The sequence below is a fragment of the Arvicanthis niloticus genome, chromosome 8 (genome assembly GCF_011762505.2).
Source record: "Arvicanthis niloticus isolate mArvNil1 chromosome 8, mArvNil1.pat.X, whole genome shotgun sequence".
NCBI lineage: Eukaryota > Metazoa > Chordata > Mammalia > Rodentia > Muridae > Arvicanthis > Arvicanthis niloticus.
The window spans coordinates 47,197,325-47,211,860 of NC_047665.1; the positions used below are offsets into that span (position 1 = coordinate 47,197,325).

General features: G+C 45.5%; 1 protein-coding gene across 2 annotated transcripts in view; it reads right to left on the reverse strand.

Moving 5' to 3' along the window:
• Positions 1-14,536, reverse strand: part of Gng4 (G protein subunit gamma 4) — a 40,972-nt gene that overhangs the window by 22,216 nt on the left and 4,220 nt on the right. For both annotated transcript variants that reach the window (XM_076939354.1, XM_034509646.2), the window contains exon 2: positions 1,106-1,208. The gene's annotated coding sequence lies outside the window, so the exon portion shown is untranslated. The remainder of the gene's footprint in view (positions 1-1,105; positions 1,209-14,536) is intronic.

The window sequence follows — 14,536 nt, forward strand, 5'->3', positions numbered from 1 at the left end:
AACTAGAGCTAGAGACAGAAGAGCTATTAAAGGCAGACCAAGAAGGAGGCTTCAGAGTTGTCCTGCTCCAAAACTCAGCTGCACGTCTTTTAGGTTCCACCTGGATGACACCCCTGCTTTTCTGAGCCCACTGGCTGCCACTACAAGACCTGTGTGATTAAGAAGAAATGGACTAGAGACAAACAGAGGTGGGGCATAAGCTTTTCCTGGAGAGAGGGTATGTCCCCCAACACAGGACAAAGTAAGAGTCCCGCTACAGTCTAGCTTGGTGAACCAATATGTTTGTTGGGCTTGCTTACGGAGCATGAGTGAGGGGTTGCTTCCTGGATCTCTGGTGATGTCAGAAGAGCCATATCACTGAACAATTCCATGCCAACATGGATGGCAACTTGCCTACAGATGCAGACAGAGTTCATCCTCAGTCAATCTTCCACTCCTGACTACTCTAGCACCTCAGAGACCAGACAGCTGGGGCAGAATTACATTCAGCCTCGGGAGAGAGTGGATGAAGCTCAGGGATGGTCTAAAGATCACCTCCTTCTCCTTCCCCTTCTCCCAAGAGGGTGTTGCAGTCTTCTGAGCAGTGGCAGCTGCTCGGATGAAGACGGCAGTGGCTGTAATGTTGAGAGCTTTCCACAACAGGGGCAGTGACAAAGGTAGACATCCATGTCAGTTCCAGGGGACGTGAGTGGGTGGTTGGCCTCCAGGAAAGTGAAGTGAAACGAAAATGAGTCAACTGTTCAGGGCCACCCTGGGGCCTGATGTCAGCCTCCTTGGGACTGACAGGTCATTTAGGGACCTGTGGCAGGCTGCATCAGCGCCTCCTAACTTGGCAAGTGCCAACTTAGGATGGGAGCCAGGATGAGGCAGTTTCATCCCAGTGCTGTTGACTATGACCTGACTCAGGACAGGAAAAGGATTTTCAGGATGGTGGGTGTCATCAGACCTTCCATCTGCCTTGGCTAATAGTGTCCCTAGGTCTGCTGTGGGGGAGAGGGAGAGGAGGACTGGCAGTGATGGTGTGGTGGTGTGAGGAGCTTCTGCCACCAGAGAGCCCTGCTCCCTGAGTCTCCCTTCTCTCTGCTCTGGAGACATCCATTCTTACCTACTGAGAGGTGGTACAGGAACAGGTCCAGGCAGGGGACTCTGCAGCAGTGGAAGCTGGCTGTTAGAAGAGAGGCTGACTCAGGGTCCTGCTGTGGGGTCCTCTGAAAAGACAAACAGACGTAAGTTGTCCCCACAGTCTTCATGTCCTCCCTCAGTTGTCCTGTGCAAGCTCAGTGGCTGTGCCCAGAAGCCTAGGGACTCTCATACCAGTCCTGGGGATGACAATGAGCTGAAGGATGAAGAGACACTCCAAGGTGACATGAGATGGACTGGGGCACAACCTCAAGGCAAGGCCACCCTGAGCCTTACCAGGCAGCTCCACTTTGACCACTGTGTGCCCAGTTGCCCTACCTTTTTCTCTTGCCAATCTAGTGTGCCAACCTAGCAAGCCAAGCAGAAAGAGTTTGCAGGGATTTTTTTTTTTATTATAATGATTGACAACTATCAATTTTACAGATGAATAGGTTTTACTGTGGTCTCTCCACATGCTGTTTTTTCTTACCATTTGTGTGTGTGTGTGTGTGTGTGTGTGTGTGAGAGAGAGAGAGAGAGAGAGAGAGAGAGAGAGAGAGAGAGAGAGAGACTGAGACTCTGTGACAAAAAACAAAAACTCAAAGACCAAGAGAAAATGGGAAAGGGTGTGTGTGCGCATGTGCACACTCACACAGTGGATACCTAAAGTCATAGAACACACCAAACCCTATATATATGCTATGGGTTTTCCTATGCATATATACCACTGAAAAAGGTTAGCCTTTTCTTAAATACAAACTGTGACACTGTGACAGGTTGGTACAGAGATGACTGTTAAGTGAGCATAAGGTGAAGGCACTTTCCAAAAGTCACAGAGATAGTTGCAGATATGGAGAAGTGTCGTGCTGTGGTCCTTGTGACTATCATTGTCACAATACCACTGGCTTTGGGGGGACCTTTCCAGCTATTTTAATGAATTCTGGCCACTCTTTGGGAGATAAAAACTCAGAAAAGAAGGCTAGATCATTTTTCCTCATTCACTTGACCTTTGCACTTCAATCTCCATCCAGCGCTTAGAAAGTGTTTCACATATCGGTGATCGGTGTGCCTGGGTCCCAGTGAGCCTTTAAGACACTGTCCTTGTGTCTTACCATTTAAAAACATTTTTTATGTGTATATGTGTCTGCCTGCATGAGTTTATGTGTACTACATGTGCTCAGGAAGTGGACATGTCCAGAAGAGGTCACGGGGTCCCTTGGAACTGGAGTTACAAATGACTGTGAGCTGCCGTTGGGGGCTGGGAATCAAACTCAGGTCCTTTGTAAGAGCAGGGAGTGTGCTAAGCCTCTTAACTGTGGAGCTGTCTCCCCGGGCCTCATGGCCATTTCTTAAACTGTGACAAGTGTTTTGTGGTGAGAGAAGTCGGCCTCCTTTGATCTCTAGCTATGTTGGAGAAAGTTATTTTAATGGCATTACATTTTTGCTGTGACATTTCCAAAAGTAATGTCCCCAGCTTCAAGGGGAGAAAATATGTTAATTTCTAAAGAAGGTATTGTAGTTATACTGTGATGTCACTGAATATCTACCACTTGGTCATTACTGGACCAAGAGCTACTAAAAGTCAAAGGCTTTGTTTTGTTTTTAAGTGAGGAGATGATTTGTCCACTTGTGTGTCTATGTACCACATGTGTGCCCGGTGCCCATGGAGGCCTGACAAGAGCATCAGATCCACTGGAACTGGAGTTACAGATGGCTATGAGATGGTATGTGGGTGCTGGGAACTGAACCAGAGTCCTTTGGACAAATATGAGCCATCTCTCAAGCCCCAGAGGCCCTGTTTTATTGTCTTCTGTGTCCCTAGTGCACAGGCAAAACAAATGCTTAGTAGCCAGTTGCTGGGCCAGCAACAGCAGCAGCCCTTGAGATACAGTGAGAAAGCAGATGTTCAGCATCTTGGTCGTTGATGTGCACAGCCTCTGCCATGCTCTCTTACAGACACAGACTGAACTGTTTCGCCATGCTTTCCTGACCACTGGGCTGAACTCTCTGAAACTGTGAACCAAAACACATCTTTCCTCACTTACAAATGCAAATTCCTGTACTCAGCTCTAATTTAGTGAACAAGTGCAGTAACCTAGGAGTAGGAAACAGCTTAACCAGCTGACACACTGATAGCTGGAGAACCACGGGCCAGGGACATGACAGGGAAGAGTGAAAGGAAGGCGCTGTGTTGCTGGGAAAACATCCATCTTTCTGTCGGCCCCTCACTACCTGGCCCACTCATCAGAGAGGAAGACACTTCCCCTACTTCAAGTCTCACACTGAGTCTCTTTGCCCCTCACTAGCCAGTGTGGTATTTCAGTAGGAGTCCGTGTACAGAGATGGAAACCCTGCTGCCTTACAAAGGCTTTGCCTGATTTGAAAGGGCTGAGGGTTAGGGTTAAACTTCAGAGATCAAATATAATAAGGCATGTGACTGAGGAAAGGATTCTCTTGTATGAGTGGATCTAACATCTAGGGCCTGAGTGGTCAGCCATCATGCTTCTGGGACTGCATAGATTCAAATTCCTGTTGGATTTTAGGGGAAGAAGCTGCAAACAGTTGTGTAAGGAAGGTGCCACTGTCCCCATAAGGCTCTGTTGTAGACCAGCCACAGGGAGTCCTCATGGGGCAGAGGTTTGACCTGCATATGGAGACTGAGCCCTGGATTCCCACGCTCTGATGTTGTCCTCGGCCATACAAATGACGTTTCAATTGGAACCTTTTATCCAGACAGTGATAAGCAATAAGGCAGGAACCTTGGCAGCTGAGGTCCATCTCAGAGGGAGAGTCCTTGTCTGGCATGTTCCAGATACCAGGTAAGGTCCTCAGTACTGAAGAAAACAAAACAAAACAAAACAAAACAAAACACCACCATGGACAGCAGCCGTGAGTGCAGTCACATAGCACTGAGGTGTTGTGGGCAGTGATGTCATGGGCCCTGCTGCTGAGCAGTGACTGGGGTGTGTGTGTGTGTGTGTGTGTGTGTGTGTGTGTGTGTGTGTGTGTGTGCTAAGCGTATTCTCCCCTTAGCCACAGTTAGGATCCATCCCATCCCAAGCAGAGGGTGCCTGTACTTAAGGGCCTTCCAATGCAGCTTTGGGATACACTGAATTTGAGATGCCACAAGGATGCCTTATGTTGAATAAATATCTTAAAGAGGACAGTAAGGGATGTCACACTAGCTGTGACACAGGATTGAAAGGGAAAAGGAACTGCACACCTGCCTGAGGTAGTAAACAACGTAGAAGGAAAGGGTAGAGCCCCCAGCTGCCAAGGGTGGAGGACACACTGGTCATCTTAGCAGCTGGGGAGGCCGGGGACAGGAGGATGCTGAGTTTGAGGCTGTGGGCTACTTAGTAATACTTTGTCTCAGTAAGAAAGAGGGAAGGAGGGATGAAGAGGAGAGAGACAGAGACACAGACACACACACACAGAGAAAGAGAGAAAGAAAGAGAGAGAGAGAGCTCAAGTGAGCAGTTTTCAACACATAACGACTTGTTTTCTTAATTTTTAGCATGATGTGTTTCAAATATAGCAAAGTAGAAAGAACAGAAGATCAAGTGACTGTAGCAATCACTTTGAACAATTGTTTATCTTTTACTATGTTCAATTTCTACAGTGCTTTAAAAAATATAAATTTTACTAACTTTTTTATTTATCATACATGGACGCCATATATTTTCATGATCTTCACTTCCACTCTGCCCCCAACTCCTCTCAGACTCACCCCCTACCACCCACTCCCCTCAACCTCATGCCTCTTTTTTTTTTTTTTTTAAATATAGTCTACTGAATCCAGTTTGTGCTGCCCATACACTCCTGGGTGTGGGGACATCCAATGGAATGTGGTTGGCCTACCATGGACCATACCCTTGAAGAAAACTGACTCTCCCTTCCTCAGAAGCCACCAACTGCAACAGCATCTCAGTGAGGAGTGGGAGATCGAGTCCCTTGCCACTCTGTAGAACATAACTTTGTTCTCAAGGGAATCTAAAGGAGGGGTGTTTTAGAATCACATACGACCAACGTTATTCTTTCTCAGTTATCCTGAGATTCAGATGAACATCCTCACCCCTGAAGGGAACTCCAGGAAAATAGGTGTCATCCCACCCAGGAAGACCTGGATCTGTGAGGGCACACCATCTCCACAGCCTCCTCATGAGAGCATGGCTTCTCAAGAACTCCAGCATGAACCACTCTGCAAATTAAATACTATGACAGGGAACTTTGATATATTTTTATAGCGTGGGTGTCAGCCATTCAATTTACACTGTGGCATCTCCAGCTACTCTTACACAGATGCCAAACAAACACAGGACAACGCCCAACGTGGTATCTACATCCAGTATTTGAGGTTCATTTCCAGCTGCTCCAGGGCCGAATGGTATTTACCAAGCAGAGCCCATTTTTTACTGTAAGTAGATTGCCTGGCAACGTAGCTGACATGTAATATCTTATCTGGTTTCTAGGGTATGGAGGCAGAATAATGGCTTTTCCCTCAGTGTCCTAATCCCTGGACTCTGTGGACATGACTCATTGTGTTATGTGACACGGAGGAATTGAAGTAGCAGGTGGGATTAGCACTGTTGACCAGCTGATCTTAAGATAGGCAGGTTGTCGTGGATTATCCACTGGGCTTCATGTGATCACAGGGTCTTTATAAGTGAAAGAGGGACGTGTGAGACTTGGTGAGAGTCAGTGACAGACTTGAAAATACTCCACCCGTGGCCTTGAATGGAATAAGAGCCAAGTTTGTGTTCAGCCTCCACAAGCTGGAAAAAGAGAGGTAAAAGGCTTCCAGAGACCCTCTCAGGATAACAAGGCCTTGCTAGGCCTTGTTTTCAGCTCCTGAGGACATGTTTTGGACTTCTGACCTCTGGAAGTGTAATATAGTCAGTCTTGTGGTGGTTTTGTGCACTGTTTGCTGTCATGTGCTCCAGTGTGTTTGTCTATTGGGATGACTCTGAAAACAAGTAGCAGGAAGAAGAAGCTCATGAGGAGGGTTCTCAGGCAGCGCCACCTACTTCTGCCTCTCAGTTCTTCCTTCTATAGATCCATCTCTGGCTTTCCCCATCTCTCACCAGACACATGGAATTACTAGAGCTCCCCAACTATGTAGACCCTATTCCTGCCATTCACATCTAAGATATATACACTCCATGAGGTCACAAAGTATACTGCGCTTTGGACTGTAGTATTTCCCAATAGCTCGTGAGTCAATGCTTGTTTTACCAAGGGTTTCTTTAGAAGGTGGATATAGGTGCATTCTTGAAAGGGATTATGAGGCCCTGATCTTTTCCTAATTTTTCCTCTGGCTACCAGGTGAGGAGTTTTGCTCTGTCGAACAGGAGCCAATTGATCATGGACCTGATACCACAGAAACTGAGAATGGGATTTCAGGTAGCCCAGATTGGCCTCAAACTCACTACATAGCTGAGACTGACCTCGAACTCCTGATCTTTCTGCCTCTATGTCTTAAGTCATAGGATTTCAGGATGTGCTAGCAGCCCTTGTCAGATATGGATCTGCTATTTTCATACAATGTTTTTTGTCAGGTTTTATTAAAATAATCCTCCCTTCCAACTCTATGTGCCCTCATCTTCAAATTATCGCAATATGTTTGGATATAATTAGTATAACTTTCCTCTTAAATGGCTGGTAACACTTTTCCAGAAATACACGTGTTGTTGGAATTTTCTTTGTTAAAAGATCTTTGGCTCCAAATTCACATCTGTTAGTGGAATTAGGACCGTTCAGTTTTTCTACTTGTCCTTGTATAAACTTTGAGTGTATCTTTCATGGAGTTCAGACATTTAAAGTTGTTAAGTTATGAACATATAATTCTCTTTTTAAAACTAATGTGGGTGGGCCATGAGTGCCATGTTTGTTGGTTTGGGTCAGAGACAACCTGAGGGAGTTGGTTCTCTCTTTCCACCATGTTGATCCTAGGAACTGAACTTAGGTGTCAGGCCATCAGACTTGGCAACAAGTACCTTTATCTGCAGAGTCGTCTTGCTTGTACCCCATCAAGTTCTTCCTAACATTTGTCTTTAATATTTGTAGGGTCTGTAATGATGCCTCCCTTTTCATGCCTGACACTGTTGGTGTGTATTTTCTTTGCCTGAGTCTGCCCAGAGGGTTAATGTTATACATGTTCTCAAAGAATTAGATTTGATTTCTTTTATTGTTTTTCTTTTTCTTTCTTTTTTTTTTTGAGTATTTGTTCCTAAATTTCAGTGTTTTTTTTTTTCTTTCTATTCATTGTTTCCTCTGCCAGCTTTAGGTTGAATTTTCTCTCCATCTGTTTGTGTTTTAGTTTATTAAAATGAGGGCTGCCCATCTGCATACTCTCTCTCTCTCTCTCTCTCTCTCTCTCTCTCTCTCTCTCTCTCACACACACACACACACACACACACACACACACACACACACACACACACGTTCTTCTTGTGATGTGTGGGACTACAACAGACAATGGCTTTTGTACCATTTTTTAAACCACCTTTTCTTTTCCCTTTGATGTTGATACCAGAGTTGCTACCAATGACTGCTGCTTTGGGGGTTAAATAATTTGTTAGCAGAGATACAACCAGGACACTAAATTATGATGGAGCTTTCTGAATAGGTGATCCAATAAATCCAGTTGGGCTGTATTCAAAGTTCTTTTATTATCAAACTATTTGTCTAATTGGACCAGGGAAAGATTGTCTTTATTGCTGAATAATATTTTGTGCCGGAAAGAAGAAATTCTTTGGTCAGTGTTACAGTACTCACACTTGAACTTTTAGGTATCCTTATTTGTATTAGGGTAAGTAGGGGGGTTAGGGATTCAAGGTTTCTAAGAGGGTTTTTGGCTTCATTTTGTCATAGAATAAATTTCTTTTCCAATTGAAAAGAAAAAGATGAGGGCTGTCGATGATTCAAAGTCTTTTTTCTTTTCAAAAACTCTGGTAAACGTGTTCCTGCTAGCACAGCTCTAGCTGAGCCTCATACAAATTTATATAAATTGCTTTGTGATATCCCCTTTGACTCTTGGGATATGTAGAGGTATGTGTTCTATTAGGTTAGATTATGACTCTAGTTTAGTTTTTAAAGCCTTTGCAATTACATGCACATGACATTTAGAGGTCTGTTGAGATTTTAGTGGTAATATCAATCTCACTTTGGTTCTCAAGGCTTTTGCATCTTCAGGCCTGTCATAGACACATACAGAGATGAGGTTGTAAGTCAGTGGCTAATAGAAAGAATGTGATGATCCTCTTCTCCCACTTACCCCTCTCCAGGATTTTCCCCACACATTCTACTTCATAGGAACCCCTTTCTTGTTCCCTTGGTAGTATAGAGAGGGCTTATCTTAAAGCTACAGTGCTGAAGTGTTGCCATCTCAGCGCAGGCTTAAGACAGAGCAAAGCTGTAAAAGAAGGAGAAGGAAGGAACCACAAGTCTCCATCCTCCACCCAGAAAGGTGGGCTATTGGCATCTTTATTCACCAATCACAATTAACTGGGGGCAGGGTCACTTAGCTGGCATCTAAGAGCAGACTCACCCTCTGGAGCAACCAGTTTTGGGAGCCCAAATTAGTATTAGAATACAAGCAGCATCAGCCAACCCACTACAACTCTCCCTTCCTACCAACCAGCAGCTTAGCAAGGGGGAGGTCCTCATGTCCCTATTGTTGCTGTATCTCTGGCTCTCCAAGTTGATGAGGAAAAAGGTCTGGTGAGTGTTTCTATTCTGTGCCTGAGTATACAGCAAAGAGATAAAACAGACATCTGAAAATTGTAATCATAAAACTACAGAGACTCTCTGAATGCTGGAGAGGGAGGTGGAGATTCTTAGGTCTTTGGGGTTCAGACACAGATGAGGCCACAAGCTTGGAGCCTTAGCTATGGCAGACCCAGAAAGACAGTCTGGTACTTCAGATTATGTCAAGTTCTGTCTCACAGGTCATCATCGCCACAGAAAAGCTATTTTTACAATGGAAAGTGACATTTGTAGAGAAGTGTAATCTTGACTCTTCCTTGCAATTTTAATTGAAGAAAGAACAATGCTTTCATAGCTCCTGCTATTATTGATGAAGGATGAATTTCCTATCAATATTCTTGTGACAAATCATTAATTTTCATATTCATGGAAAGTCCATCTTTTTCTTTTAATAGGTTGACTTGGTTCCAAATTTTGAGGACTGTACATTTTATAAATGTACTTCTTCTTGCTTCTGGTGAGGTACCTCAGGACTGCACTATGACAGCTTAATGCTTTGTCGGCTGTCTGTACCACAGCTCTGCAGCTTCCCTTGTCAGCTTTTAATGTGCCCTGGCTTATGGTGCCACTGAGAACAGGCTCCTGAGGAGCAGAAAAGGATTGCCAATGAGGTGCTGCTGCTCTTAGGAAATGTGTAACACATGGCTGATGGCAGCCTGGGGACAGCTGGCCTCTAAGGGGATTGGTCAATCCATGGAGGAGCAAAAGTCTGCTTAGGGCCCGTCATGAGAGGTACTTTCGAAGTAGGCAGCTGCCAGGATAAGGAGGCAGTACTACTAGATGGAATTTGGGGGCAAATTAGAAGAGGGACAGACTGTGGAGGCATGCCCTTTGGAAACAGACCTTGTCACCTACATGAGGATCCACAAACAGCATCCTTTCCCTGCCCTCTCTTCTTGCCCTGGGATGATGCTCTTCAATCTCAACCTTTCAAACTTCTTTGCTTCTTCCCTAGCTCTTTTAAAACACACACACACACACACACACACACACACACACACACAGAGAGAGAGAGAGAGAGAGAGAGAGAGAGAGAGAGAGAGAGAGAGAGAGATCATAGATTTTAGCCTAACCTCAAACTCACAGTGTAGCCAGGAACAACCTTGAACTTCTGATCCTGTTTCTACCCGCTAAGTGCTTGGATGATAGGCATATGCCACTGTATCTGATCTTCTTAGGGCAGGGGTTGATTCCTAAGGCTTTGTGTTTGGTAGGCAAGCAATCTACCAGCTGAGACACACCCCAGATGCCTCCTCCTCTTTTTGCGGGGGGGGGGCGGGGGCGGGGGGGATGATATGACATGTCACCCATCAAACTCACTATGTAGTTGAGTCTGGCCCTAAACTGATCCTCTTGCCTTAACTCTCAAGGGCTGGGGTTGTATTAACGCATCATCACACTTCACTTAGTTTTATAGCAGTTTTGGACTCACAGAAAAACTGAGCAGAAAGTACAGAGTTGCTTATACACCTTTGAGTCCTGCCCAGTCTCTCCCATAACCAGCACTCCACACCAGAGCTGAGCCTTTGTGACAACCAACACTGACAAGATTACACCAGGGATCACTGTTTGAGTAAGTGTTCTGTAGGCCTGTCTGCACAAATGTGTCACATGTATCCACCTGGATGGCATCCTACAGAATGGACTTTTGGCCTTAGAATCTCTGTAGACTATCTTTCTACACATACCCCAGTAATTATTAATCTTAAAAAGTATTTATTACCGTATATGCAAGCTGTGTAAATTTGGGCATGTGCCATGGGGAGGTCAGAGGACAATTACTTAGTTGATTCTTTTCTTTCACCTTTGCATGTGTTCTAGGGATAAAACTCAGGTCACCAGGCTTAGCAGCAAGCACCTCTGCCCACTGAGTTATTTTGTTGGCCCCAATTGTTGATACTTTTATTGTCTCCATAGTTTTGTCTTTTTCTAAAATGCCATGTAGGGAGGTCACAATCTGCAGCTTTGTCAGACTGGAGTCTCTTGATTAGCAACACGTGCCTGCATGTCTTCTCAGGCCTTCTATGTGCAAACCAAGCATCCCAGAAGAGCTCCCAGCCCCGGTAGCTCTTGCACGTGGGGTTCCCATCTAAGCAAATTCAACTCAACATTAACAGGAAGAGGAAACTTTAGCTTAATGGATCAGAAACCAACATCTAAGCCCTCTAAGTAAGGACTTTTCACAACCAAATGTGGTTCATCTTGATGCTGTACACCTCTTACTCAGGTCTCCTCTTTGCACCCCTCTTCTGCCAGTAGAGACATGGCTGGAATTACCTATGATCCTGTTGTGACTTAACTCCCAAGACTGTCTCTGCCCAAAACCAGCTAACCTCTTTATCTGCAGAACCCTCTACCCCCAATTACTTACTGCCTAAAGCCATTAGTCATATGTTATGAATTTTCCTATTGTGTGTGTGTGTGTGTGTGTGTGTGTGTGTATGTATGAAAAAGGTTAGTCCTTCCTGAATACAAATAGTGTAATAATTTGGTAATTGAGATGGCTACTAAGGGACTAACAGGTAGTGCCACACCCTGGATGAAGCTGACTTATGTCAGGGTTTGGCTAAACAGAGTAGAGATAAGGTTTCATCTACATGCACTCCTTCTGAAGCACACACTGCCCACTGTGGCTGCAGAATGGCTTGCAGACTGTGCTAGGAATATGTGGACTGATGGGCCAACAGATGTAGCTTGAATGTTCGGAAAAGGTATTTTCCAAATGGGAATATCCTTGAGGATCCGTACATACTTGCTACACACGCTATTTCCATCTTCAATTACTCATGTGACTCAACCAAGATGCCAACTTTCTGCGTTTTCTTTGTCATTCTCTTGCTTCAAGACAGTCATAATAAAACAAAATGCTACCGGGGGACAAAACCAATGACACAAACTGACAAATTCATAGTCTGGCAGATGCTGTCGCATGCCTCCCCCCCCCCCCCCCCCCTCCTCCTCCCCCTCCTCCTCCCCTGAGCAGAAACTGAGTTAATCGCTTGATTCTGAACAAAAAGACTTACTAGTGTAGTTTTCATTCTGGATACAAAGACTGAATCACACCAGAATGACTACCAGAAGTCAACTGCCTCAAGAGAGTGAGGAAGCACAGGCTCCAATGGCTGCCACCCGCCAACGCAACGCCATGAGTCACCTGTTACAAAGAGCTCCCCACAGTAGTTTTCTCTGCAGACAAGACTCATTTATGTTGCTCAAGTACTCCATGCACGGAAGGGAATATTTTAGCAATAGTGGAGAGTAAATGGGACACAGAAAACAAGTTCTAGAAGTGACCCAGATATTTTCCAGGAAAGAAGATGTGCAACCTGACCTGGCTATTTCCCCAAGGTGCTGACAGCCCTGTGAAGATCTGAAGCCTAGCAGGTCTACTTACGGTGACCTGTCTCTGAGTCCAGGGGCAGTGGACAACGTTAGGCTGGGCCAGTGGCAAGCAGGGACAAATTCCATTCTACTAGATGACAGAGAGTCTGACTTCTGTGCCAGCACTCCACTGTCAAATGTCTTTCTGAAAGGGGAACATTCCATCTTCCCAGTTGGTGGACAGTGGCAGATGCTGCTGCACTGAGCAGCCAGGAAGGCGGTCTTCCTTCTCTTCCACGAAGATGTGTTAGTTTAGCATTTCTGCAACTCAATCCCTGACAGAACATCTTAGGAAGAGATTATTTCTTTTAGTTCTCAGTTTCCCAGGGCTCAGTTCACATCACAGTGGGCAGGAGGCAGAGAGAAGTGACACAGAAAAGGGCCAAGGTGAGTCAGAAGCTCTAAGTGATATATTCCAAGTGGTTTTGCCCCCTCCAATAATGCTGTTCCTGTGAACCCATGAAGGGGCATTGATTATTCTGTAGCGCCATAGGGTAACGGCCTCTGGAAATCCCATTATAGTCACAAGATGTAGTCACTAAACTTCTAGGCATGAACTAGTCAGGTTGACAACATTTACCATCCCAGAGCCATGTTCTGGTCAAATGTCTGTTGGTGACTTAGGTCTGGGTCTCTCTGCTCAGCACCCCAGAACTGCTGCTGCTTCTGTGAAAGGAAGCCGTGGGGGGAAAGCCTGTACTAGGGAGTCCCTGAGCTTTTAAGAGGGGTGGTTGTTGGAGGCTGGATCTCCTGTAGAGAAGGCCTGCCCTACTCAAGACAGGGGGAAGATCTGTAATTGAGCCCAGAGAGGAGACCTGGGCTCCTATAGGTGTGGTGCCATGCTGTGTTCACTGGTAACCAGCCTGGATCATAGAGACAGGGGAGGCCATGTAGAAAATGGAAGCCCAGAGAGACACAGGCCAGATAGGAGACATAAGACTCCAGAGGAAGAGCCTATGGGAACCATCTGGCTGAGTTTCCCAAACCTGGTGGTTGCAAAATGTACACAGATTCCTAATCTAGACCCTATGGAGTTAGAATGACCAGAGTGGAAACTAAAGAAGTTATATTTTAAAATGTGGCCCAAAGTTTACAGAGCTAGCTGTGGAGTGGCTGCTGGATCAATCAATGGTGTACCTAGCCAGCCAGATCGGGCAAATCAACCTCCCAGGCTTGACTCCCATTGTGGGCTTTTCAAAATGATCAGGGGAAGAAATAGCCTACAGGATCATCACTCTATAATACCCAGTAGGCTGCTTCTACCCATCTGGGTTAGCCTCCACCAATCTAGGTTAGCCTGCTCTACTCTTTCTCAGGAGTGTACTATTATTTTTCTTTTGATAAAATACACTTCTGCTTAAACTGTGTTTTTTGTTTTTTTTGTTTTGTTTTGTTTTGTCTGTTGACCTCTTTCCTTTGAGAGATCTTCACCCTATTATGTGAGAACAACCCCTCCCTGCAAATGCATATCCATCAGGCAGGAGTCCTGTGCTTCCCTCTACTGCCTGCGTCCTGTTTCCTGCTGCATCATCCCTGGTACGGAGAAAGAAAAGAAAAAAAGAAAACCCAACTGAGCTGTACAGATTGAGGAACTAAGAAAAGAGGGAGAGCCAGACCTAAGAGGTCACACAGCAACGACACGTGTACCCCTGATGGTAGGAGAAAGGTGAGCCCTAGGAATCCAGGATGTCAGGTTAGAGACTGGGGTGCTTACTGGGCTGTACATTGAGTGTGTGCAGAAAAGTCCTAAAAGAGACACAGAAGACAAATGCAGGAAGAGAAGCAAGGAGTGACAAGCTGAACTGCCACTGAAGAGGACACGGTAGGGGCAAGGGGCCTCCAGAAGATGCTAGCATCTCTCCTTCAGGTAAAACTCAGTTGAAGAAGTGTATGATCCGGAGTGAGTCCTGTTCATAAATCTGCACCTTCCCCTGCCCAGAAAGAGTTCAGAGGATGTTATCATTCCTTTGTTTCTCTTGAGGTCACTAAAGACATTGAATTCTCCACTTGTAACTCCTCATCGCCCTTCTCAGACACAGTACACCTCTGTCCTTGCCCTGGAGGGTCAGAGAGCCTGCCAGTCTACCTACAGAACATTCTTGCCCTCACATTCCACCAAACATGCCTACTGGACTTGGCTGTGTTTGCTTGGCTGCAGGGTGCCTCTTCTAGAAAGACTACCAAGGGTGGACCACTGGTTAAGTACCCATAGGTATGTACACCCTGGGGCTAAAAGGCAGGTTAGCTGTGTACAGAGAGGAGAGGAGTT